Source organism: Episyrphus balteatus, chromosome 3, assembly GCF_945859705.1.
Source record: "Episyrphus balteatus chromosome 3, idEpiBalt1.1, whole genome shotgun sequence".
In the NCBI taxonomy this organism is placed as follows: domain Eukaryota; kingdom Metazoa; phylum Arthropoda; class Insecta; order Diptera; family Syrphidae; genus Episyrphus; species Episyrphus balteatus.
This window is the reverse complement of record NC_079136.1, coordinates 120,742,981-120,769,806: the sequence shown is the minus strand read 5'-3', so window position 1 is coordinate 120,769,806 and position 26,826 is coordinate 120,742,981. Positions and strand designations below refer to the sequence as shown.

General features: G+C 27.2%; 1 protein-coding gene across 2 annotated transcripts in view; it reads left to right on the top strand.

Moving 5' to 3' along the window:
* LOC129915711 (loricrin) overlaps positions 1 to 26,826 on the top strand; it is a 169,326-nt gene that overhangs the window by 100,733 nt on the left and 41,767 nt on the right. For both annotated transcript variants that reach the window (XM_055995370.1, XM_055995369.1), the window contains one exon: positions 4,194 to 4,255. The gene's annotated coding sequence lies outside the window, so the exon portion shown is untranslated. The remainder of the gene's footprint in view (positions 1 to 4,193; positions 4,256 to 26,826) is intronic.

Sequence of the window (26,826 nt, the reverse complement as noted above, 5' to 3'; positions counted from 1 at the left end):
AATTTTCTTTATAAAAATCTTTTTTGTTTAAAAAGATGTAGCAAAAAATATATTTCTAGACAAAATGTGGCTTATCCTTTTATTTGAATACCTAAGCCTTTCTATTGTTTAAAGCAAATAAAATTCTTATTGTACAACCCACTGTTTATCAAACTTTGAAGTAGCTTTTTCGACTCTAAGCAACATTCATATCTCAATGAAAAACATAATGTTGCAAGTCAATTTATAATGTCGTTTTACTAAAGAACGACGGACGTTTTAATAAATAACTCGATATCGTGTTTAAAGGATCCCAAAATGCTAGAGCAAGCAACCTTTGCATGCTCTGCTTATAATACACCCCTAGTGCACCATTAAAATTTTACCCATAGCAAAAGTTCAAGGAAAACAACTTCTCTCCCATTGCATCGGGACCATCACAATATTGCAATTGCATTCAGAGGTATAAGTCCTTACATTGAAAGACCATGTACGACATTATTGTAATGGCAAAAGGCGTGCAGAAAATAATTATATTATTGGCTTGGCATGGGTTAGAGAGTAGCGAGGAGTGTATGAGCTAGAATATGTATATGATGTTGAATGTGTTTGCCAAGCAACCACCACAACTGTGTCGTCCTCGCTGGTAGAAGAGGCAAAAATGTAAATTAACCTTATCGTGGTCTAAATTACTCCCATACCTACGATTTTCACCCTCACCTTACATCGACATTTAAATAAATAAAAAATAAAAAAAAAAAAGAATAACCTTATCTTTGCCACATGCAAGTTTTCGAAAATGTTGTTTTGAGTGCAATGCCATCATATTCCATGTCTATACCTAAGTTCAAAGTTGCTAATTTATTGTTAACTCATCAATCACAAAAGTTAGCATGGTAAAAAGTCATTGACTATGACTACTTTTTTTTTTATTGAGGCCTCCAAAACACGCGCTTTTTGTTATGATATAATTGAAAATAAATAATTTTTTGGTAGAAATTTGATACAAAAAGTTTTGAAAATGCTTAAAAGACCGCAGATATCGATGATAAATCATTTTTTTTTTTTTTTATGAAAGATATATCTAAAATTGTATATATAATTTGAGACTTTATTTATCGAAAATGATTAAGTGTTAAAAGTTTTATTATCACACCAACCAAAGACGGCAACGTCAAGGTTAACTTATTGTTTGGTTCAATTTTATATATGAACTGCATTAATATTGACTTTGAAAGCATGATTGGGCTGTAAAAATATTTATTTTTGTTTAATATACAAAAATTTCTGTTTATTTGCTAAAAAGTTATTTTTGTTAAAAAAAAATATATATATGAAAAAGAGTGTATTTGATAAAAAAAAAAAATGATTTTGTTTGTTGATTTTTGGTATAAAATTTTACAATGTGGGGAATTTGTATGAGTGTTTTAGATGGGCGAAATTATATTTGTAAACAGAGCAAATGCAATCAAGCTGTTTTTGTTTTTGTTTTTTTTTTTTTATTTTTTATTTTTTTTATGAATGAATGGTTATGAAAACTTCCAATACCGTAGCTGGCCTGAGGATCGAAATTCCTTTTTAAGGGTCAGTGAAAAAAGGGTTTAAGTGGTTGTAGTATACTTGAAAGGTATAGGTTATATTTAAGATCTAAAATATAAAAAAAATGTATCTCCACAGCAGATTAAATAAGTCAAAATCCCTCTACGAATGTTGCGAAATTGACCCCATACATTTTTGGTATTTCAGTACCAACTTTACGTTCTCTTATAGATTTTCTCATTTCGTTTCAAAATGATTGAAACGTTGATTAATTGTCAGATCAGCTTAAAAAACGGACAACTTGAAATCAAGTTTTTGGAAAATTGAATTTGATAGCATGGAAAATGACAATATTTTTTTTTTTTTATTGAAATATCGAAAAATTCTTCGAAAAATTCAGCACTTAATTCAAATTTGTTGAACACTTAATTATCGAAGGCCAATTTGGTGGAAAAAATTTGATTTTTGAAAAAAGTTCAAGTTATTAGAACATCGCACAGTGGGTACCCTCCAATACAAAGTGCGGTCAAAAATATAATGACCATTTTTTTTTTAATGAAACGCCTGTATTAACATTTGATATGTTTTATTATTAAAATGCATCAAGTCAGTTTTTTAAAATTTTTGTTATTTTCAAGAAAAATAAAAAAAAGGTAAAAAAAACTTTTTTTTTGAAAATATAAAAAAAAAATGGTTAATGCCGGAAATGGACCTGACTGTCAGTAGAGCTCTTTACCCTTACCCTCTAGTTCAGTCTTTTATAAAAATAATAGTGCCAAAAAGGAATTTTTTTTTTCTCCGTGTATCGTCATTTAAACTCGTATTACTCGAAAAGGGGAAAAAAAGGGGAAAAAACGGCGCTATTATTTCGAAAGGTATAACGGTATTCTTCATTTGAGAACATAAATTGTAGAGGGCCCTCGAAGGCAAACCAACTAAATCTCTAATTTAATGAAAATTGAGCTAAATAAAAATGATTAAAATTGCTTCGCTAACGAGCCCCATTACAATTAGCCTTAATGTTATTTAACAATATAATTTATGTTTTTAGAAAGTATTAACCTTCTCGTTTAATATCCATAACAATTTAATACTGTTCACAATTTTTTAACACCCGCTATCACTATCGCAAGTTCACACCTTATAACTGCAGCGATAAAAAAACTGTAGCTTTTTTATATACCGACTTTGAATAGCTTTTAAGAAATGAAAAAAGGGTAACCGTCAAACTTTTTTTGGTTTTGGTTCGATGGAAGATTGTAGAACGTTATTTAATCATTGGATTTTAAAAAACTGACATTTACTTTTTTTATTTTTCACCTATGGCGGTACCCACTGTGCATCGATTTGTATGAAAAATATTTTGTTTTAATGGCAAATCTTGGAAAATTCTTCACGAAATGGGGTAATTAATGGTAAAATTAGTCAAGCAATTAATCATCAATATAATTAAAAAAAAAAATTTTTTTTCGAAAATCACAAAAAATATTTTTTTTTCGAAAATCACAAAAAAAAAATTATTTTTTATTATACAATTTTTTTTTTTATTCGTTGAGCACTTAATTGGTACCTAAATGTTATACCAAACCCGATTTTTATACTTACAGTTTAAAGGTAATAATTTAATTTTAGGGCACTAAACAATCGAATCACAAAACTTATGTTGTGCTCACCTTGCCCTTCTAACTTGAGGGACATTCCTTTCAAGCCATATACATAGGTCTAAATTTAATCGATGCTTGGTTTTTTGTCCATATATTTTGGGCCTTCTTTGATAAAATGATAATACAGAAATTTTTTTAACTTATCTCCTCAAAATTAATAATTATAACAAAAAAAAAAACAAAAATAAATCTATGACTAAATACACTAGCCCAAAAAAATCTTGAAGCTAAATAAATAGCCTTTTTAAAAATAATAATAATTTTATAAGAACAAAATTTCCCACTTCTTTAAGAGAAAAATAAAAAAAATAGAAAATTTTGGTTTTTAAACAGTTCCAATGATTTAGCTATTTTATCGTTTGAAATAAAATGTTTGGTACTAAAATTCTAAAACAAGAAAAATGTTACTTTCACATGCTTTTTGTTTTGTAATGATAGGATCATTTTTTATTGAGATATAGCTTATCGAAGATCACTAAAAAAAAACACGAATTTCTTGTGTTCCATTAATTTTTTGGGCTAGTGTAGTTTTAAATGGATTTCAAATTCATTTGTATTTTTAGAGTATAATTGAATTTAGATTTTAAAATAAGTTGCAAATTAGTTATAAATTGATATAAAATTCGTTTACCAAAAAATTCCAAATTTTAAATTTGTACTCGTATTTTCATTCACGGTTGAACTATATGTTTAAATTTTTAGCTTATGCTCACTGGGAACAAGTTTGACATCTTTTGCAAAAATAGCAAGTTAATGTTAAAAACAAGGACTTTTAATATTTTTTTTTTTTTTGTTTATGAAACCGCTTTGACTGAGTTTTTATCAAAAAGGGTTTCCTAGTTTTTTTTTTTCAATACAAATTTTGTTTTCTATAAAATAAAACTTTTCTCATGAACTTTTGATCTCTTTTAACAATTAGTTTAAACCCCCTATTTAAGATTAACCTGATTAAAAATATTCTGCAGGAAAACTTTGCTAACAACTATTTTTTTTTATTTCTTTATTTTACAGAAAAAAAAATAAAACTACCACACAAAGAGAAAAATCTCAAAGGATAATAATTGCTGAAAGTGGTAAGTTGCTTTATTTCTTTTTTTTAATAACAAAATCCTTTGAACCAGTAGAAAAAAGTATAGCGGCTGACCTCGTAAAAAGTTTAATTTTAATCCTCGTTTATCAGTATTTTATAAAATACCTGACAAAGATTTAATATTATATTCTCCTTCCAAGAAGAGAAAATTTATATAAAAAAAAAATCCAAATAGTGAAAAAAAAGGATTAAATGCAGGTGCAATGAAGATTGAAAGGATAAATTGCAACAAGCTCACCCTGGTGTACTTAAATAACAACAAAAAAAAAAGGAAAAAAAAAATTTTAAAAAAAAATATCCTGTTAAGGTGATTATTTGCCTTTCAGGCCATGGTTAAGAGTAGGTACTTGGTTGAATACATAAATCACCCAACATTCCCTTATAACAAGGTTTTTCTCTCGTTTATCCTTCGTGCCTGAGAAAACGTCTCTCATGCAACCAACCAGCATCACACGTTTATTCGAAGAATAACAAAAAAAAAAAAAAAAAAAACCGCTCCATAAAGACCAAGATACCTGTTAACCCCCAATGGCCTTGACCACAAATTCAGCTCCTGCAGCTTTCACATAAGAACGAAGGTACAAGCGAACTCGTTTGTTTCGCCTTATTTCACTTGCACTCTCCTTCAAGACAAAGCTACACTATATTCCTCACCCGTTTGACTTGCTTGGCATTGTATTTTGTTTGAACACTTTTTTTGTTTGTTTGTGGGTGATGTTATTTGTTGTTGTTGGTGATTTTTTTTTTTAGAAAAAAAAAAAAAAACAAAATAAGGATACTCGAATATCCTTCCTTGAGAAAAAGAGATAGTGATGGTTTAGAATACCTAAGCGAAAAATTGATGGAAACATTTTTCTAATAATGAAAATTCTCTTTCTTTTTTTACTTTATGCGTTGTTGGGTTTGGTTTGAGTAATTTGATTTATTTTTTTTTTCTTGAATTTTTTTTTCAAAATCAAACAAAATGGTTTGGAAAAGAGGATAAAGGAAAAAAAGAAGAAATCCAAGCGAAAACTACTCGCTTTTCCTAATGGAAAAATAATGAATTTCGCAGTTTTTCGTTCGTTTTTATTTTTTATATATATATTTAGTTTGCAATATAAGATGAGTCGCGTGGCTGACTTTAAGTTGATTTGTTGCTTTTTGAAATGGAAGCTATTAAAATTGAAATTAGTTTAGTTGTGGTGAAACTTTGGAGAGTAGTTTTAATGAAAGTTAAACGAGAAAAGTTTTTTCTTACGTATTTTAATTTTTTGTTTGATAAATGGATTTAATTTTTTTTTGCTAAATGGAGCAAAAAGTTGGAAAATGTTGGGTTTGTTTAAAAGAATTTTATTTAAATGCTTTGGAATTTTATGAGAGAGTAACTATTAAATCGCAATAAATAAATATAAAAATAAAAATAAAAATGAAAGTAAAAATAAAAATAAAAATAAAAACAAAAACAAAAACAAAAATAAAAATAAAAATAAAAATAAAAATAAAAATAAAAATAAAAATAAAAATAAAAATAAAAATAAAAATAAAAATAAAAATAAAAATAAAAATAAAAATAAAAATAAAAATAAAAATAAAAATAAAAATAAAAATAAAAATAAAAATAAAAATAAAAATAAAAATATAAATAAAAAAAAAAATAAAAATAAAAATAAAAATAAAAATAAAAATAATAATAAAAATAAAAAGCCAATGATTCGAGTAGGTATAACGTTTAAGAACTTAAGTATTAACCTTCACTTTCTCATCAAAAATAAATTAGATTATTGGCTTTTTGGGCCTCCTCGAAAAAAAACACCCTTTCACTCAAAAGTTTGTTTTATTAAAACTCTTTATTCTTGCAACGTTTTTACCAAATTTCATTAGGGTGGCCCATCAATTTTGGTTTCACTAAAAAACAAAAACACCCTTTTAAAAATGATATTCTTATAAACACTTTAGATTCTTGTTTATAATCTCAAAAGTAACATAGTTGCTGAATTTCAATGGGTTACCACTAATTTATACTTGTTTTTCTCCAATATATTCACATTTTCTCTACACTTAAAAAAAAAAAACACCCTTTTACATATAAAAATGTATAGACTCATTTTATACGTAATTCCTATGGCAAAGACAACATTTTTAATAAATTTCCATTTATACCAATGATTTTATCGGACTTATTACTTATTTCCAAAAAAAAAACCCTTTCACCTAAAATATTTTTATACACTGCTTAGAATTTTGGTTTCTGTTATAAATGAAACATTTGTTCCAATTCTCATTCGGGTAAAATTTTTGTCCCAGTTTTTGTGGTACTAATTCCGAATTTCATCAATTCTTTAAAAAAAAACACCCTTTAACTCAAGGTAATTTTGTAGACTCTGTAGATTCTTAGTTCTTATAACAGACGAAACTTTTTTTTACCAAGTTTAAAAAAATTAACAAAATTTACATAAGTCCCACTTTTTGTCAAGTTTCATTAGGGTTACCATTTTTTTTTTTTTTTGTTTGCTGATTTTTTGTACTATTTTACCTGATGAAAATATCGTTTTGCATTAAACTACAAGTTTTTTTTTCAATGAGAACTTTTCAGTCCGTGAGAAGTAATTTTCTTTAAATGCCAATTTTTAATTATTTATTTTTTTTTTTTTCATTTCCTGTCAGAATCTCCTTAAGAGGGGGTGTCCCGTCACATAAACGGCTCAACGCGTTGCAACGTTTATATATTGGTGGATAACTTTCGCATTTGTAAAGATAATCGAATGAAATAAATTTTATTATTTAGTTAATAAACAAGGCTTGAATTATTTGATCTTATAATTTCTAAATTTGAGCAATTGTAATTTAGAGAGCATAAAAAGCGACAATTTTGGTCATTGTTTTAGTACGACCTATTTATTTTGTGTTTGTTTCTAACTCAGACTAAAAATTTTATTTTTCTTAATACTATTTTAGATTGAGATTGAATCAATCTAAGGAGTAAAGCTATTTTGAAAAACTAAAATTTTGTTTTTTATAGAAAAAAATTAATCGGAACTTATGTTACTTTTCTTGACCTTGCAATGTTTGGACAGGTGTAACTTCTGCATACATCAATATAATTCATCAAAATAAAAAGTTTTAAGAAGCTCAACTCAAATATTACTACCTTGATTTTTTTCAAATTTTAGGGAATTTTAGGGAAAAAGAAGTAAAATGAAGAACAAAATTTTACTTTGTAAAAAAAAATATTAAAATTATGATTTCTGAAAAAGTAAATATAAAAACTCCTTTTTGAACATTTTTCTTTGTTTGATACCTTTAAACTTGACATTTTTTTTTGAAAAAAATCAAGGTAGTAATATTTGAGTTGAGCTTCTTAAAACTTTTTATTTTGATGAATTATATTGATGTGTGCAGAAGTAACACCTGTCCAAACATTGCAAGGTCAAGAAAAGTAACATAAGTTCCGATTAATTTTTTTCTATAAAAAACAAAATTTTAGTTTTTCAAAATAGCTTTACTCCTTAGATTGATTCAATCTCAATCTAAAATAGTATTAAAAAAAATAAAATTTTTAGTCTGAGTAAGAAACAAACACAAAATAAATAGGTCGTGCTAAAACAATGACCAAAATTGTCGCTTTTTATGCTCTCTAAATTACAATTGCTCAAATTTAGAAATTATAAGATCAAATAATTCAAGCCTTGTTTATTAAATAAATAATAAAATTTATTTCATTCGATTATCTTTACAAATGCGAAAGTTATCCACCAATATATAAACGTTGCAACGCGTTGAGCCGTTTATGTGACGGGACACCCCCTCTTAATCTAAACATTTTTAAGGTAAATTATGGCAAGCTTTGGAATATCAAAATACCATACTTCTCGTCAATTTAATATTTTTCTTCTTTAAAATATTTTCAATACGCAAATACCACGTTGCCAATTTAAAACATACATCTATAGACTAATTTTATATAAATAAACATCTTCATACATTTGCTATTTTTTGTTTTGTTTAAATAAAAAGCAATACAAAAAAAAAACAGTGTTTTTAAAACTTTCAATGCCAATTGAAATAAATTTCCAATTAATAAATAAATGGAATGTGAATTTATACTCAAATGTATCTCGTCATGAGAATGTATTTTTTTTTCTTTCAGTGCTAATTGAACATCAACAAGTTTGATATTTTTTTTTTGTGACCGCAGTAAGTTAATTCAAAAGAGCGTAGGTTTGAACAATTTTACACGAACAAAAAATTTAAATATTTAAAATAGAAATAAATTCCATTCAGAAATTGACAAGTTTTCTTTATTTCTATGTAAATTTCTTTTCTTTTTTTTTATTTTCCTCTGAGATGATTAAATTCTTTTCTTTCTTTTGAAAAATTAATAAAAAAAAAAGATAAAAATGATTTCTTTATTTGGATATACAAGTGGTGCGCGTGAGTCAATTATGACAGCAGGGGTCAAATGTGTCAGTTGGGAATTTGAAAGGCAATCTTATAGAACTAATTTAGTCGTGATTGCATCAATTTTTATTATTTATTATTGTTTTTTTTTTTTTTTTATTTGTTTTTCAAACTTCCGAGAGGAAAATTTGATTGAGAAGGTTAATTAATAAGAAGTTGATAAAAATATGACAGTTAACGTGCCTGGCACACTTTATAAACATTTTTCATAAATCTTCTTGATTAACCTTATTAATTTTTTTTATTTCTAATTTATGAACTTAAGATTTTGAATACAAATTTTTGGTTTGATATAATTAAATAGAAATTCACCCAAAACACCAAAAAAAATGTATCTATAAGGCTAACCAAATTATCCACACATGTTACCAAAATAATGCCTCAAAGAAGAGATACATTTCCATCTTCATAAAGAAGACTTATACAAGTGAGATATGGAAGTGAAGTTGAAATACAATCCTTTTTGTTAGATTTATCAAAATTCAATTCCCATCAAATACGAAATTGGATGAGTTTATTTGTCGCAAAGAGGTTGGGTTAGTCTATTGGGAAGTCTATTGTGTCATATATCAAGGATGTGAGTTGAATATCTTTTTAGAATTCAAATTAGATTTTTTAAGACACGAAAACATGAAACTGATTTAGAAAATAAAGTATATTGGTCTTAAAAATAAGAGAAATAAAGAAATAAAATGACAAGGCTTCAAAAAAGTTTGGATATAAGTTCCATGAATATATTTTTGTATGTACATAGTTGAACCTATTTTATAATATCGGCTTTTTAATAATGACATTCAAGTCTTTTATTTTATATTATATTCCTGCAGTATTAAAAAAAAATTCTAAATTCTATTAAATTCAGACTTGGATTTCTTAGAGAGTAAATAAAAAAAAAGACAACCACGAAAAATTTCGAAAAGAATATCTTGAGACAAAGAAAATATATTCTTAACAAAGTACTAATCGGTAGGTGTTTTAAAAAATTTTAATCTGAACAAGGTTTGAGAACTTTTTATACATACATACATTTTTTGTTAATTAAAAACGTAGACGCAAACAGTGGGGAATTCTAAGTCGAAAAACTTTAAACTTTTTTATAACGGTTTTTAAGTTCTTAGTTGGCTTTCTTCAAAAAGCTCTTTTTTTTCTCTTAAAGTATAACTAATTTTAAAACCTTTAATTTTTCTAACAAAAGATAACAACACTATTTGGTAACTTGAAGATCGGCTAACGACTTTACTGTAGCCATCCGTAATTTACAGAGCGACCCGAGATTTTACTGGAAAACTGTGATCTAATGTTGTTAACTTGTAATTTTACCGATGAAATCTATGATGTTACAGATCCAGCTCGTGATTTATCAGTAACTTTGCCTTTGAATTTACGAGGACAATCTATGAATCGTTTGAGGCAACTCGTATTTTACCGAAAAGTTCGAGATTTTACCGAAGGAATCGGTGATTTTACTGCAGCAATCCTTTTTTTAATCGGAGCATTCCGTGATCTTCATAAACCGATCTGGGAATTTTATCGTAAAATTATCGAAGTGATCTGTGATTTTTCCGAAGCAAGTCGTGATTTTACGAGGCAAATCTATGATTTTATCGATGGGATCCTTGATTTTTACTATAAAAAAAACTCGTGATTTTTCTAACCAATACGTAATTTTACAGCGGCCAGATCTTAGGAAAATTTGGGATCCTGAGTAACTTTATAAGTTTTAAATTTTAATCAAAAGTTGCAAAAGATTTATATTAGTTCAAATTATCGGGACTCTACTGTAAATCATACGTACATTTGATGATTACTCATATTTTCATTAATGTTTTTATTTCTTACTTCACCCAATTTGAGTTCATTTGTGGAACTTGTGTAGGGTCTTTGATTGCTCTTGAACTTGTAAAGTATGTAAACATTGAAAACTTAAGATTAATTTACTACTACTAATTTCATTATTATAAAAAAAAAAAAAAAAACAAAAAACAAAAACAAAATAATGTGTAGGTTTATTGAGAGGTTTATGATTTACAGTTTGTTTTTATTTTTGTTTGGAATTTGAAACTTTTCAAGTGGTACCTATAACGATTAAGGGCTGATATCGTATAGGTACTCTTAATTCTAGGAATTATTAAGTTCAAGTTGTTATTCGACACTTCTTTTTGTAAAAAAATAAATTGCACGACTGGGGTCGCACGTACTTGCTCTTATGGTAAAAGTTACTCTAATATTAAAGCTTTTTATTGGACTAAATAAGAGAAAATTTGATATTTTCACTGAATTTCATAAGTGGCACAAAAAAAATAAAATCTTTTTTTATAAATAATTAAATACCGTTTCAAATGATCTTTTACAAAAAACTAAGTATGCCATTTTATTTCTTGTATAAAAAGGAATTTTTAGAATTTTTTTTCGAAAATCGTTAGAGCCGTTTTTAAAAAAAATAATTTTTATATATGTATAAAAAAATTTCTAACATTTTTTGAAAAAAAAGTTGGTATGCCATTTTGAAGAAATAATTAATTTAAACACAAAAACGGAATTTCAAAATTTTTTACTAACCCGTTTCCAAAAAATTGATTTTTCAAAAAAAAATTTTGAAATATTTTTTAAAAATTTAAAAACGTGTTTTTTGAAAAATTAAAAATTTTTTTAAATAACGATAGTTTAAATGTTTCTGTACAAAAATTTTGGTCCAAATATGTTTAGTCGTTTACGAGAAATTCATAAATCAAAAAAACCGTTCTATGGCAGGTACCGTTAATAACGGTTCAAAAAATATTTTTTTTATTTCAAAAGGAAGCTTTTATGTGTTACACTACACACAAAAATTTTAATCAAAATCGTTAGAGCCGTTTTTGAAAAAAACTAACTTTTCTATTTCCGTTATATGACAGGTACCGTTAGTTTTGGTCCTAAAAAAAAAAATTTAATTTGTCCTCTAGAGAATTACCCAAAACTGTTAAATACCAAGTTTGAAGGAAATCGCTCTATTAGTTTAGGCGGTAGCTCGAGGTACACACAGACAGACGGACAGACAGACAGACAGACAGAATTGCCGGACCCACTTTTTTGGCATTCTCCATCATCGTAACGTTATGTAAAATTGTTATCTCGAGTTCGATTTTTTTTACGAATCCTAAACTTGCCCTATAGTACCTATATCGCAAGTAAAAAAATTGATTTATTATTGAGTTTTTAAGATTATTATCAAAATTGGATTTTTAATTTTTAATGAACGTAGTAGTTTTAGATAAATGTGATAAGATTAAAGAATTCAAAGTTAAGGAAACCCAAAAAAATGTCTTCCTGCTAAAAATCTTTTATGATGAAATTATTGTTTTCTTATCTATAAAACATTCCATACCTTTTTCCTAAACGTCGAAATGTCATAAACACACATTCATATCACAAAAGCAAAAATGAACTATGACTCACAGGTTAAATCCTAATTATAATTCATACACATTAAACTTGACCTTTAAGGCATTCTCTGATTTTGATAGAGTGATAAAACGTATATATAAAACACAGCAGCAATAACTTACATTTTTCACTGTCACCGTAATATAATATCGTATAAACGATATAATGATGACGAAAACGTTTACACGCAAACTTAGTTAGTCAGTGCTAGGAATTTTGTTCCTTTTATATTTACTATGCCTCATCAAATATTAATGATATTTTTTTTTTTTTTCGTGCTAAAAACCCAGGAATGCTATGTACAAAAAAAGTTTATTCCCTCTTGAAAAATATTTCATATTCACTACTGAGAAAAAAAAAGGACTTTGTGATGTATAACTGCAAACTAGAAATACTCGGTTAGCAATAAATTATTCATTGAATATTATAGAAAAAAGGGTTGTGGTGTATTCCACAAACAAATCATCACACACATTATCTAACATTGGATTTTAACTTTTTTTTTTTTTAGATTTTTTTTTGGAATATAAATCTCATTATTTGTTGAGGTAACCATAACCATAGATCCACATCATCATTATCACATAAATATCAAAGTTTCAATAACCACTTTTGAGGTGAATATTCTACAAAAAAAAAAAAAATAAACTTAACTTGAAGTTTTATTGGAATAAATTATAAAGTTGGAAATTTATTCAAAATTCCAAAAAAAAAAACCTATACACTCTATGTCATGTGCTTTGTGTCATTAGACTTAAACAAAAGTTAATGCAAAGAGAATAAGTGCGGGTAATATGGACCACCTACATACTTTGTTTCTAGAAATATCTTCTAAAATATGATTTTTATTGAAAGAATTGACGGTTTGTTTATCATACGTTATAAAGACACTTCAAAAATGATTTGCTTGTTTTTAAAGAAATATTATGTACATACATATATGTATGTGGAGGGTAATGTGGACCACCACTGTTAGTCCAAATGAGTTACTTAGCTCATTGGATTAGGGTTTAAAATTGGTGTAAAATTGAAAATGAAAGACTAGAATTGCCACTTTTGCAATGGAAGCTTCTTCTATGTGGCAACTCTATTTTAAAGAAAAAAGTTGCTTCATGACTAAGTTCGTTTGGTAAAACAAGGAAATGTTTAAAATACCAAATAAAAACCTAAACGGTGAAACAAAAAATAATAAATAATTAATAGCACAAAAACAAATGTTTTTCAGCCAAAATGTGTCATGTTTGATAGATTTAAAAAATGCTTAAATATGCACCAGATTTTAGTTGAAACTATCTTCTATCTAAAAAAATGCACGATTCCTTCTCTGAAATACAAATAAGTACTCGGCAAACCTACTCAAATGGCAAAAAAAAAACATCAAAAACACTTATTTTCAGGCAAAATTTATAATATTTGATAAAAGTAAATGCTAAAATATAGGGGAAGAGGGGGCAAGACGGCTCCTGTTAAACCAATAAAAAATCTTTTAATTAAAATAAAATGTTTATTCATTAATTTTAATGTTTTTTTTTTTTAAGGAAATCTTATCGTTAAAAAAAATTTTTTTAAATACTGAACAAAAGATAATACGTTTTGAAAAAACATCTAACAAAAAACGGTCTTGCCCCCACATGGGGGCAATACTGCCCTATCAACTTCTGTTGACAATAAAAACGTTTCTATCTTAAAATATGAAATCTTTTTGCAATAATCATAAACGTATGCTATATTTTCATCGGTTCCCAACTTTTATTACAAAAAAAAAAAAGAAAAGTTAAAACTTTTAAATATTTCATTTTAAAAAAGTGCAAATTTCTTTTCACACGAAACATGACGATTTGATGAAAAATTACAAAATTTACTGTAACTTTTCGGGATAACAACCAAACTTGCTCATATTTACAGACATAATCGATCTTACCAGAAGCCATTTATTTTATTTTAAAAGTCGTGCCAATTTAATTTTTTTTTTCATACAACATACCTAGTACAAAAACGGTCTTGCCCCCATAGACGGTGTTGCCCCCACTTCCCCTACATCATTGGGCCCTACCAATAATCAAATTTAAAGCTGACTTTAATTTGTACCTTAATTCTACATTTTTCACAATACCAAAAACCAATTTAATAGTCAAGTTTAAGGCTAATGCTCGATTAAAATTTATAGTTCGGAAACTCAACTATAAAATTTAACCAAGAGTTAGCCTTTAACCTGACTATTTAATTGGTTTTTGGTACTGTGAAATATTTAGAATTAAGGTAAAAATTAAAGCGAGCTTTAAATTTGATTATTAGTAAGGCCCATTGCGTTTTTGTGAACCTTTTTCCGGTAAAGAGTTATTAAAGAGGTGTCTACATTACCCTGACCAACAATTTAATTCACATTTCTGAACCCTGTATCGAAAAAGAGTTACTCTTTTTAAAATTTTGACCAATCCACAACTATTTTTTTTTTTTTATGTTTTTACCTCATTTTACCTCTTTCGACTTCATTTTAAATTTTACATTGCCCATAAAAAAAAAAAAAAAAAAAATTGCTGACCTGCCAGCACTGTAAAGTACATGTCCAAACTTAATTTTCAAAAAAGAGTTACTCATTTATTATCAACTTACCATTTCTAACAATTTAATATTCATGACACAATCCCGTTTTCAAAAAAGAGTTACAAAATGAGGCTGATTTTTAAACTGTGACCGGTCAAAAATATTGTTGGAAACACTTGATGGTTTCGGTGCAGTAATACTTTTTCAAAAAGAGTTACTGCACCGAACTCATTTTAAAATTCTGTCTTATTCACCACTCATTTTCCAAAAAAAATCTACATAGTGAACACTGTACACATCATTTTCCAAAAGAGTGATAGTCATGTCTAAACATCGTTTTTGAAAAAGAGTTACTAAATACGACTCATTTTAAAAAAGAGTTACTCGAATTCATTTTAAAAAAGCTCACCACTTAACTACGAATGTCTTGACCTTATTTTTTAATTTTTCAAACTATGTAGCGTGGAAATCTAAACATCTTTTCCCAAAAAAATAGTTACTATCTTAGACTTATTTTAAAATCGTTTTTTATTAAAAATGATAACGTGTTTTTTTGTCATTATGAAAAATCATAAAATAAAATCTGATTCGTCAAAACTAAAAATTGATATTGCGTTAGCAAACTATTGAAAAAAAAAATGTAGTTCAATCAAGTGATTTGGTGTGTATTTGAACTTGTATATACTTGAGGTTTGTGGCCTGGTGCGAATATTAAATCGGAAACACTTGAAGAGCACATAATTAATAATTATCATCATTTTCCTGGCAAAAAAAAATAATAAATCTTGAAAATGGGGCAAGTGTATGTAACTGTTGTCAATATGTGAATGTGTGTGTTTCAAGTTGCAAGGTTATGAAACAATTAAATTTTATGAAAATTTATCTGTTTTTTGTCTGATTGAGAGGAATGAAATTGCAACAAGAAAAAAATTATTATCATGTGACAAAAGTAACACTTAAAAAGACACACCAACTGGAAGTAGCCAGTTTGGGTCACATCACATCAGAATAAATTCACGTAACTAAGTTGTGCACACAAAGTAACAACTTCCTCCGGACATGATTTAATAATCAATTTTTATTTTTTTTTTCTTACTACTTATTGCCCTCGGTTGTTCTATCTAATTCACAACCCTCGCAAGATATAATATACTGCATGCATGTATCATACATGGAAGGGGTTGTTTTTTTTTTTTTATTGCAATTTAATTTCTAACTTTTTTTTTTTCGTTCTTTTGATTTAATATTCATGCAGACACAACGTGAACATAATATACATGCTAGTTAGTTTTTTTTTTTTCATGTCTCAATGCTAAGTCAATTTGTTAGTGCAAATGTAAATTTATCAGAAGTGGGAAATAAGTTGCATAATAATTTATGATGTAGTATGGTGAGAAAAGCATAATTCATACAGATTTAGAGAATTAGATATTTTGTTTTTAACAACTTTTATTCCTTGTCACGAGAAACGATATGTGGAATTCTCATATAATTACTACAAAGTTTTTGAAGTGAGACTCTTCTATGCGCAAAATATTTGAGCGAAAATAATCCTAGGTACAGTACCTAACCCCCGGATAAATTCGTCATGTAAAAATGGACACTCTTTGATGCAATTAACTGGGGAAAACCTCCGATCGGTGTCTATATCTCATTTTCTTATGATTTCCAAATTCCATATTACCCACCCATGTAGTGGTCCATATTACCCGTAGTCTATACATAGTTTTATAAAAGAAATCATTTATTTTTAATTATTTCTTGAACGGATTATATTGTTTATATAATAAAAAAAAAAAATATATGAAGTACCTCAAAGAAGCCATGTTGGACCACTATTTATTATTTTTTCATTCTTTTCCGAAATGACATCTCGTAAGCGTATTTTTTAATTAGAAAATTTTGCTGAGATTTTCAAACTGTTTTAAGACTTTTTGAACCTAAATGACATGGATAGAATTTTTTGAATGATGCAACATTTAGCAAAAAGAAGTGGAAAATAATGTTTTGAGCAGCAAAAAAGGATGCATGGTCGTGAAAATTTTAATCTTCAAAAATGGAGGAGGTTTATTTTATAGAAATTTGTCACTCCACATTGGTATTCACATTATGATAAATAAAGTTAAGTTAGAAGTCGTCTCGGTTCTGAATGAAATTCTATAAAAAAAAATTGAAGTAATAAATAATAAAAAATACACAATTTCTCAAATTTTGTGGTGTTATTTCATTTTGTGGGACTTTATTAAATTTTTTTTTTAAGGCATACCTAATTTCATTATAAAATAAGTCCCAATGAAATAAGACCCCAACACTAATTTTGGGGCTAAATTGCATTCCCATATTGGTAAAGTATCTCTTAATTTGGACTCCCTTTAGTTAAGAATTAGAAATTAATTTTACCTCTTCAAAATATTCAATGTAAATACAACCAACTGTTTTAAACATCCTTGAGAAACAATTTTAAGAGTTTTGTTCACAAATATGTTTCTGTGGTCTTCATTATGAAAAAGAAAAATTGTGGTTTTATTACATTTTTTCCAAAAAGGTCAAAACAAGTTTTGGTCTTATTACATTTATTTTTGGGACATTATTCCATTTTGTTGGGGCATAATATTATTGTGGAAAAATACCCCAATTAGGGGCCTTATTTTATTTTTTCTGTTGGGACCTTATTTCCTGGGGCCCAATTTCACCGAGCCCAGCGAACCCAGTTAGTTTTTGATTTCTTTTTGTAGAGGGTACCATACAAAAAAAAATTTAATAATCTATAACCGGTGGACAAGCAAGACGCTTCTACACAGTTAAAAATTCTGGATTATTTTTTAAAACAGCTCTTGTATTAAAGCAATTTTCAATACAAAAAATATAACCTACATTTTAATACTTCCAAAATATGTATTAAAATTATTTTTAATATTTTTTGTATTAAATTTCAATATACTCGTATATGTAAGTATTAAGTTTACTGCTTGTAATACAAAATTTATTAGAAAATAACCTCTGTGGGTTGAAAATTAACCCGTCGGTATTAAATTCTAATCCTGTATTGAATTTTAATACTATTATATTAGATTTTAATATTTTTGTATTACATTTTAATATATTGTATTATAGTTCAATATAATTGTATTACATTTTAATATAATTGTATAACATTGTATTAAAATATAATACAAATTTATTAAAAAATAAATAAATAAAAAGTATTAAATTGTAATAAAAGAATATTAAATTTTAGTCAAACGACAGTAGGAGCCATTTTTAAAAAGAAAAAAATCCATTGTTAAAAAAAAATTTTAATCAAAAATTGTAAATTTGTACTAATTTGAAGGCGCTTTGTGTTTTTTTTCGAAGCAAAATGCATAAATTGCAGATGAAGTTTGATCGGCAATAAGATTTTACATGCCACAGTTTGTCAAACAGACAACATAGAGACAATAATATCACCATTATTATATTATTTATGATTAATATTTAGGAGTTATGATGGAACAAACATTTTTCCAAATACATACAATTCTGTGGCAATAAGACAGAGTAGCTTAAGTCAAAAAAAAAAAAAAAATGTTGAAAACCAGTCAACTCTTATCTGCATTTACTCATTACATATAAGTTTTAATTTAAAAACAAAATTACAGAAATTTAGCTAAGATTCACACTTAAATGTAGAGACAAAAATTTCAGTTCAATTAAAATGAAAAACAATGAAAAAATAAGATTGAAAATGAAATTATCAAAAATTCCTTAAGTCGACATAAGCTATTCTGTCTAATTGCCACAGAATTATTCCCAAACCACTTTGTTCATTCTACAGGTCCTCAATTGTAATTTCTGATGCTTTAAAAAACATAGCTATTTGAGATTCCCAACACAAAAAATTAAAAACTTCATCATCAAATGTAAGTTCGATTAATCGAGACTCTACTGTATCTAATTTCAAGTCGAATAAGAATCTATGTCAATTGGATACCTACTTAACTACCTGTTTATAAGATAGAAATTCCACAACATCGTTTATTAAAAAAAATATGTGACTTTGCCATTTGGCCCGCCTACGTTTCGAGGAAAGATAAAAAAAAAAAATTGCGAATTAAATCAAAACAAAACGTAGTAACTATCAAAAGCTTGTTTTGTATTTCTTCAAATAAGAAAAAAAAAAAACCGAAGATAAAATCTTGTTTTTTTTTTTTTTTTGTAATTTTAATTCTTGACTTATGGCTATCAAAGAGACCTTCCCTAATAAGTTCATGCTTAGAGAAAGAGAGAAAATAAATAATAATAATTTTCGTGTGTGTTTTTAAATGCCTGATAAGTGAATGCGTCGCGCGTCGTTGTTGTTGATTTTTTTTTTTTTTTTGTTGATGTCGGTTTTTGTCGTGCTTCGTGCACATGCGACACTGACCTTAACCTTGTCAAGAGAGTATATTAGGAGTTTGTGTATTTTTTTTTTATAGTTATTTTGCCCCCAACAGACAACAAAGCAAGGTGATGACTGTATGCCATATAAACCGTTGCTAAGGTAGGGGCTTGTGTGTTGTATTATAGTTTGATAGATAATATCATAAAAATGATTGTTGTACCTACTTTTTTTATATCACGAGTAGGTAAACATTGATTACGATTATGGAATAAAATTTTGTATTGTTATTGGGAAAAAAAAATGCAGGTATATGTACTTTCAAGTAGGATATTGTTGACATTAGGTAGGTACTTTGAGTAAATCCCAAGATTATTTTTGTGTTTTATTTTTATTTTTTTTTTGCTGATGTGTTACAATGAATATGCAGGTGGTTTTTCTTTATTTTTATTGCCAATATTATTGGTAACTTTTGGTTTTATGGTATTATTTTGCAAACTGATAAAAAAAAAATGGTTCTTTTGATAACGTCCTATCAGGTGTTTGGTTTTTTATTTGAATGAACTTAACAAAGTTAAGTCTTTTTTGTAATACCAACAACACCTGATGAAATATACTTGGGGGGTTTTGAAAGACGTGACTTCCGCCCTTTTTTTTAAAGAAAAAAAAACAAACATTAAAAGGTCACGAATTTTCAAAGAAGCAACGAAATATCTGGATAAGGGTGGGTCAAAAAAATTTAATTTTTTTTTATTTTATACTCCAAAAAATCGATTACTTTACACCTCTAGAATATACTCACCAAATATGAGCTCTTTATATTAATGGGAAAGTCCTTCGCTTTACATCAATCTTCTGCTCAAAAAAAAAAAAAAAATTATTTTTTTATAAATCGACTTTTCAGCAAATTTCCTTACATATTCTTGTAGGAAATTGAACGCTCTACAAAAAAGGTATTAAACACTTTTTTCTTTTGTCTAACCTTTTAAAAGATATTGGAGGTCCAAAAATTGAGAAAATCTTTAAAAATTCGTTTTTTGTTCTTAATTTGTAACAAATTGAAAAAAATTATAATAAATCAATCAGGCAAGAAATATTCTTGTAGGAAACAGATTGGTCCACAAAAAAGGTCTTATTTGAAAGATATTCGAGGTGAAAGTAAAAAAAAATTATGAAAACATTTTTTTACTTTTCAAATTCACTGAAAAGTCGTTATTATATTCTAAAGGTGTCTAGGAATCGATTTTAAACAGTATAAATTAAAAAAAAATTCGATTTTTTTGACCCACCCTAATCTGGATAATCTTTCATTCTATCTTAAAATGACATGAATTGAATTTAAAATGAAAACAAAAATTAGATCAAATGAATTCCATCAAATAATTTTTTTTTTTTGTTTTAAGAAATATGCCAGACATTCAGACATGTGACTTGAATGACACATATGTTTTTAATTTGCATATAACACATTCCAGACACAAGAGAAAATATATAACAATGTCGAATCTCTCTTGAAAGAAAGATTACCCAGAGAATGCCAAAAATACAGTCATAAATTTATAATTTGTCTGAGTTATCAATGTGTGAGACAGATAATATTATTTTTTAATTAATAATTTCAAAATTCTGTAGTGCATGTCTATCGTTTCAACAACAACTGATAACACGACAATTTCCGGATATGTTTTTGTTTAGGTTTGTGATTTGGCTTGTAAATTCTAATTAAACGTGTCAGATTTTGGTCGAGATATATGGGGAAAGTATTTAAACACGTTTTCAAAACCGATTTATGCAAATATATACATCACAATATAACCATACCAACCATATTTCATCAAACATGTGACCAAATTTATATGGTTCAAAGACTATACAGAGTTTACCTGTGCATCCCAATTCCAAACTGATTATAGGTATACCATTGAAGTTGAAGGATGAAATAGATATTTCTTTTTGGAAAAATTACACACGTCTACAAGGTTTTTGGTGCCGAGACTAAGATATACTTTTATGTAGGTTTTCGGTGTGCTGAATTCGAATCTGAAGTCAGAAATATCCTATCAGCTCCCGCACCGAAAAAAAAACCAATATCAATTTAACATTTTTTAAATATCAAATTAACATTTTTTAAATATCAGCCAAAAATGCTCTACAAAATGTGTTTTATGATATTTAAAATGCTAAAACAACATTTTTATTAGCAGGATGATATTTAAATGTCACATTTTGGAAATTATTTTTGATATTTTATTATCATTTTTTCATATCAATTTCTCATTCCAAATTATTGAAAAATATTAAATAAAAAATTCTTAATGTGTACTAATTTAAAGGTGCTTTGTGTTTTTTCGAAGTAAAATGTATGATTTACTGAGAAAATTTGATTGGCACTAAGATTTTACTTCACATAGTTTGGAAGAAAATAACAAAACAATTATATCACCTATAATAGAAAAAATAATATCACCTTTATTTTGTAAAGAATGTTAAAGAAAATTCTTAAAATAATAAAAATAATAAAAATGAAAAGGAAAGCCATAGGTTTCATTATAATAAACTAAACGTAAAATCTAGTCAACATTGACATTTTAATTGTCAAAGTGAAATTTTCACTATCCACTTTAACTTAAAAAAATGTCAAAATGATATTTTAATTGTCAAAGTGAAATTTTCACTATTCCACCTGAAATTAAAAAAAATGTCAAAATGGTATGATAAAATATCAAAATTGATATTTTAATTGTTGGACGACTTTTGTCACTGAAAAATGTTAATTTGATAGCTGTTATTATCAATTTTTTTTTTTCGGTGCGTTTTTGAAATATTACCGTTAGAAGATGTAAAAAATCTACTTTTGAGGTTATGCTTTATGTGAAGAAATTTTTTTTTTTATATATAAATTATAACGGTTTCTATTAGAATTATTTTCGTTCTTTCAAAATCTTTTTTAATCTTTCGATATCTTTTTTATTGTTCGAGTTTTTTGATAAAAACACACTTACTTCATTCCAAAATTCCTCGGGCAGTAAAAAAGATATTGCAAAGATTTAAACAGTTTTTGAAAGAAGGAAAATAGTTCTTATAGAAACCGTTATGATTTATATTTAAAATAAAATCTTCAAATAAGGACATAACATCAAAAGTGGAAAAAAACGTTTTTTTTTGCATTTTCTAAAGGTAATATTTCCAAAACGGAAACTGATAGGATATTTTTGACTTCAGATTCGAGTTCAACACACCGAAAACCTTCAGAAAAGTATATTTTGGTTCAAGTGGGAAAAATCTTTTTAACTTCAAAATAAGTCCAAACACAATTTTTTTTGAACTTTCTAACGGTAATATTTCAAAAACGAGAGCTGATAGCATATTTCTGACTCCATTCGAGTTCAGCACACCGAAAACCTATAGAAAAGTATATCTTAGTTTTGGCACCAAAAAGAAAATTTAATTTTGTTGACCAGTGTTATTCAAAATTCAATTCTTATGATATTTAAAAAATGCATGAGTTTCTTTTTTGTCAGCGACAGATAGTGTTACAGAAGAGGTTTTATTGTGTTTTGATTTGAATAGAAAAGAATACCTACATATGTACATACAAAAAATAAAAAAACATATTCAAAGGGTGTTGAATGTGGAGAATTGGAAAAAATAAAGTTTTTTTTGTAATTCATTTAAATTGTAACAAAATATTTTACAAATAGGCTCTTTTGTAAAAACAAAAAAAAAACTTTTCTTTTTTTATTTTATGTCCAGAAAGGATATACGATGTATATTATACATATGTCTTTGAAAATTGCATGGCATTGCTCTTTGTGAAAACTTCTTTAGTATCGTAGTGATTTGAAACAAGATAAAGCGACAGGAAAATCAATTGATTATAACTTTTTTCTTTTAATAGAAAGATTAATGAAATTTATACTGTAGATAGGTAATTAAATAAACTAGTCTTGTGCAAAATTTCAATTAATTTTATATTCAAAATCCTGAAATAACGGTGAAAAGATGTTCTTTTTCTAAACACGTTATATCTTTTGATCTAGAGCACATATTTAACATATAGCACATATTAAACAATCTTAACTTGAAAAACATGAACAAAAATACCTCAAAGTTCCCGTGGAGATCTGTTGCCAATGCATCGCGATGACCAGTCACCAGTCAGTGTAGGAGTACCGTAATCTCAGTTAGAAATTTCGACATGGTTGGCTTTAAAAAATTCTTCCTTTTTTTGTAGGCATGGTAGAAATATAATTGAAAAGACATATACAAAAGGTGAAATAATATGCTTTCAGATGATATAAAATTTATTAAGGTTGTCACATAAAAAAAAAATGGATTTAAAGGTGATGGAATAAAAAAAAAGGTAGATTTTTTTTAAGAAATGATTGAAGGTAAAAAAAAAGGTTTTTCGTGATTTTCTTTGTAGGAAAATAGGAACATTTTGGATAAATTAAGTTCATTTTTTAAATAATAATTTTGTTCTTTTTTATAAAAAAAGAAAAATTTTCACACAAGTCAGCGTTTATAAAATATAAATATTTCGAATCTTGTTCAATGTCCATTGTGGAATTTCATGTTTTTTGCGTTTTATCTTAAAGCAGATCTGAGCTAAATTTTAGCTCCCATACAAATTATCGATAAGATGGTCAGATAAATTTTAGCTCGGCTAAATTTTTTCAATAAATTGTATTTGAGCTAAAAAGCTCGATCTGCTGTGTTACAGGCTTAATGGCTTTATGTGATCAAAAAATCTATGAAAATATTTTTGAATCAATGCACTGGTCAATTTTAAAAGAACAAATTTTGTTTTTCTGTTTCATACTCACAGTGGTCCCGAACAAGTTTAAAATTGACCCAAAAAGACGACAAATGATACTCTGTTCCTCAGCCGACCAAAATCAGATTAGATTTATATTTCGAGATATCCCTGTAAAATTCATATAAACGCAAGGTACGAGCACGATATCTTATATGAGTTGCCCCCGAGTATTGATAACGGTTTCTTCTATAGAAGAGTTCAATACAATCAATTTTTATTATGGGAGGGTGGTCTTATTTTCTAAATAAAATACTTAAAAAAAAAAACATTGGCAACACAGTTGTGAATGTTACCTTTTTCAAAAGCTAGAATTGTATACTTAATTGTAATTTTTAAATCAAGTTATTTCAATTAATTGTTTTCGAAATAATCGATTTCAAAGTCAAAATTTGTTAAAAAAAAAAGTTTAAAAAACACATTTGTCAAGACTTTCGATTTCAATAGAAAATTGATCGATAAGGTAACTAGCTAATCAACTAAATCCTTTATCAAACACTGAAAACCATTTGAAAATTAATACTTAATTGTATATAAAATTTGAATAAACTTTGTATTTTTTCAATATTCTTTACATTTTCATAAATTTGTATACCTACCTATATTTCTCTTATGAATTTATACATTATTTATTATCAATTTATCATCTTTCATAAATTGTATTATAACTTTCTTTAGCATTTGTTTCCGGGTAATTTTATTTATCCAAAATTTATTCTTTTTTTCAAAAAAAAAAAAAAAACATATACAAATAAAAAAATGTTAATAAAACGTCATTCGTCACAAGTTTTTAATGGTTACAGAATGATTTTCTTCGTTATCTTTTCCTTTTTTACTTTGTAAAATATTGTAAAAATAAAAAAAAATTAAATTAATAAAATTGTTTTTTACATTTTTTCGGAAAAAAATATTCAAACATATTTCATCAGATGCAATTTCTATTCGTCCTCAACCATCTGCAAGGCTTGGTTGTCGAACTTTTTCTATCCAAATATTTTTTTCTCTTTCTCGAGCCATCCATTAAAACAACATTCCTTGATGAAAAATATGACAAATGTTGACTATACAAAAAAAAAAAAAAAATGTCTCCCTTAAGTGTCATGTCGTCAGCTTTTAAGGTGTTGTCAAAAATTTCAGTTTTGAGTTGAACTCGAAGAATAAAAAAGAGATGATACGTTAACAATGATCCCATCAGGACATGCAAATACCTTTTCCTCCGGCTCGACATTCATTCGAATTGATAAGATGACAATAAAATTCTTACTTTAACGATTGCTGACGGCGACTTTTACAAACATTATCCTTTTTTTTTGTCCTGAAAAAAACCTTCCTACTGATATTGACAGGAGACATGTTGGAAGTGGTGATGTTTTTATTAAAAACCCTAACCACGTCCTGTCGATTTAATTTCTTAAGAAGATAACTCCCTTAAGAGAGACAGCGCCCGCACCTACCTCAATATTTCTTTTAAGGAGTGCCTGCTTCGTTTTTCTAAATATATACAACGGAAAAACGCCTAATTTGACATTTAATGTTTTGCCATTTGTATCCGGCGAGGAGGGTTGTTTAGTAAGTATATATGCTTTTCGTGTGCGACAAAAACTTTTTTTTTTTTTCGGTGATAACCTACATTTAGAGACCAAACAAATTAATCTTGATAAAAGCTTCAATGGAAATTGTTCGGGGAATATATCGTGACAGTGTAATAATGTTAAACGGAAGAACCAAAAGTGTGGGGTTAAATGTTGTTATATTCTGCCCAAGTTTTTGTGAAGGCAGGCCCATATCCAGGAGGAATGGTTTATGAGGAGAATATATACATATACAAGATTATAATATGGATGAACTGGACAGACTGTGATGGTGTCATGTTGTGTAGGACAAACTTGATATCGCGTTGAAATAGGTCAATTGGAAAAAAATTACTGTTATTTTTCTGAAAGATTATTATCTAATATGTATGTATTTGTGATAGGAAAAAATAAAATAAAGGGGTGAGTTTTGGTTTTGTTGTTCGTTGGGTTCCTTTGACAAAGGCAAAATAGAGATAGGGTGGTTATATGTTGGTGATTAAGTTAATGGGGATGTCGGTCGGGGCGCAGTTTATGGAACAATTTAAAAGATAACTAGAAAGGTGGCTGTTGTAATACGATTGTCATTAAAGGAGTTCAAACATTATATTATAATAAACGGCGAAACGGTATTATACCTACTCGTAGTATGATAAGCACGTTCCTTGGTTTTGTTGATGTATAAGCTGGTACGCTTTTCTGTTCAATATAGCCTGGTGATTTGAGGATTTGAGTGAGAAAAACTGCGAATAAGAGGGAAAGTTAAAAAATTAAAAATATTAGGATTTTGAAAGTTGAAGAATTTCCAAACGTTATTTTGTGGAGCTTCTAAGATTTATTTCAATTTTTACTCTGAAGAACAAGATATAAGCATTTCTGAGGAAAAACCAAAATGTATAGCCAAATCAAGCGGTAAATTAGTTACCTAAGTTTACAAAAAATACATTTTTTTGACATCGATGTACAACAACATAGGTTGTTCTTTTTGTGCAGATTTGAACCCATTGAACTTAAAAATCATATCTATAAAAAAAATTTTAAATTCATTTTTGAGATATGAGTTTTTAAAATTTTGTATCTCTTTTATCTTAAATAATAATAATGAGTAATCTGAACAAAAGAACCCCCAAAATTAATGCTGAATAAATTGCAAGAAACACTATAGCAAAACTGTTTTAAACTCAGAAGTTTATGGCCAATACTCCAATGAGTCAAAACATGTTTAAAAATACGTTTAAAAAAAAAAAAAAACTGATTTGACATCTTCTTAACTTCTTTTCGTAATTTGACAAATGAGATATTGTTGTGAGCGTCTTGCTCGCACGTTGGTTATGGGACATGTGATTCTGTATGGGATCGATTATAACACCTTCTAGAGACAAAAGGCATGAACAACTTCTTTT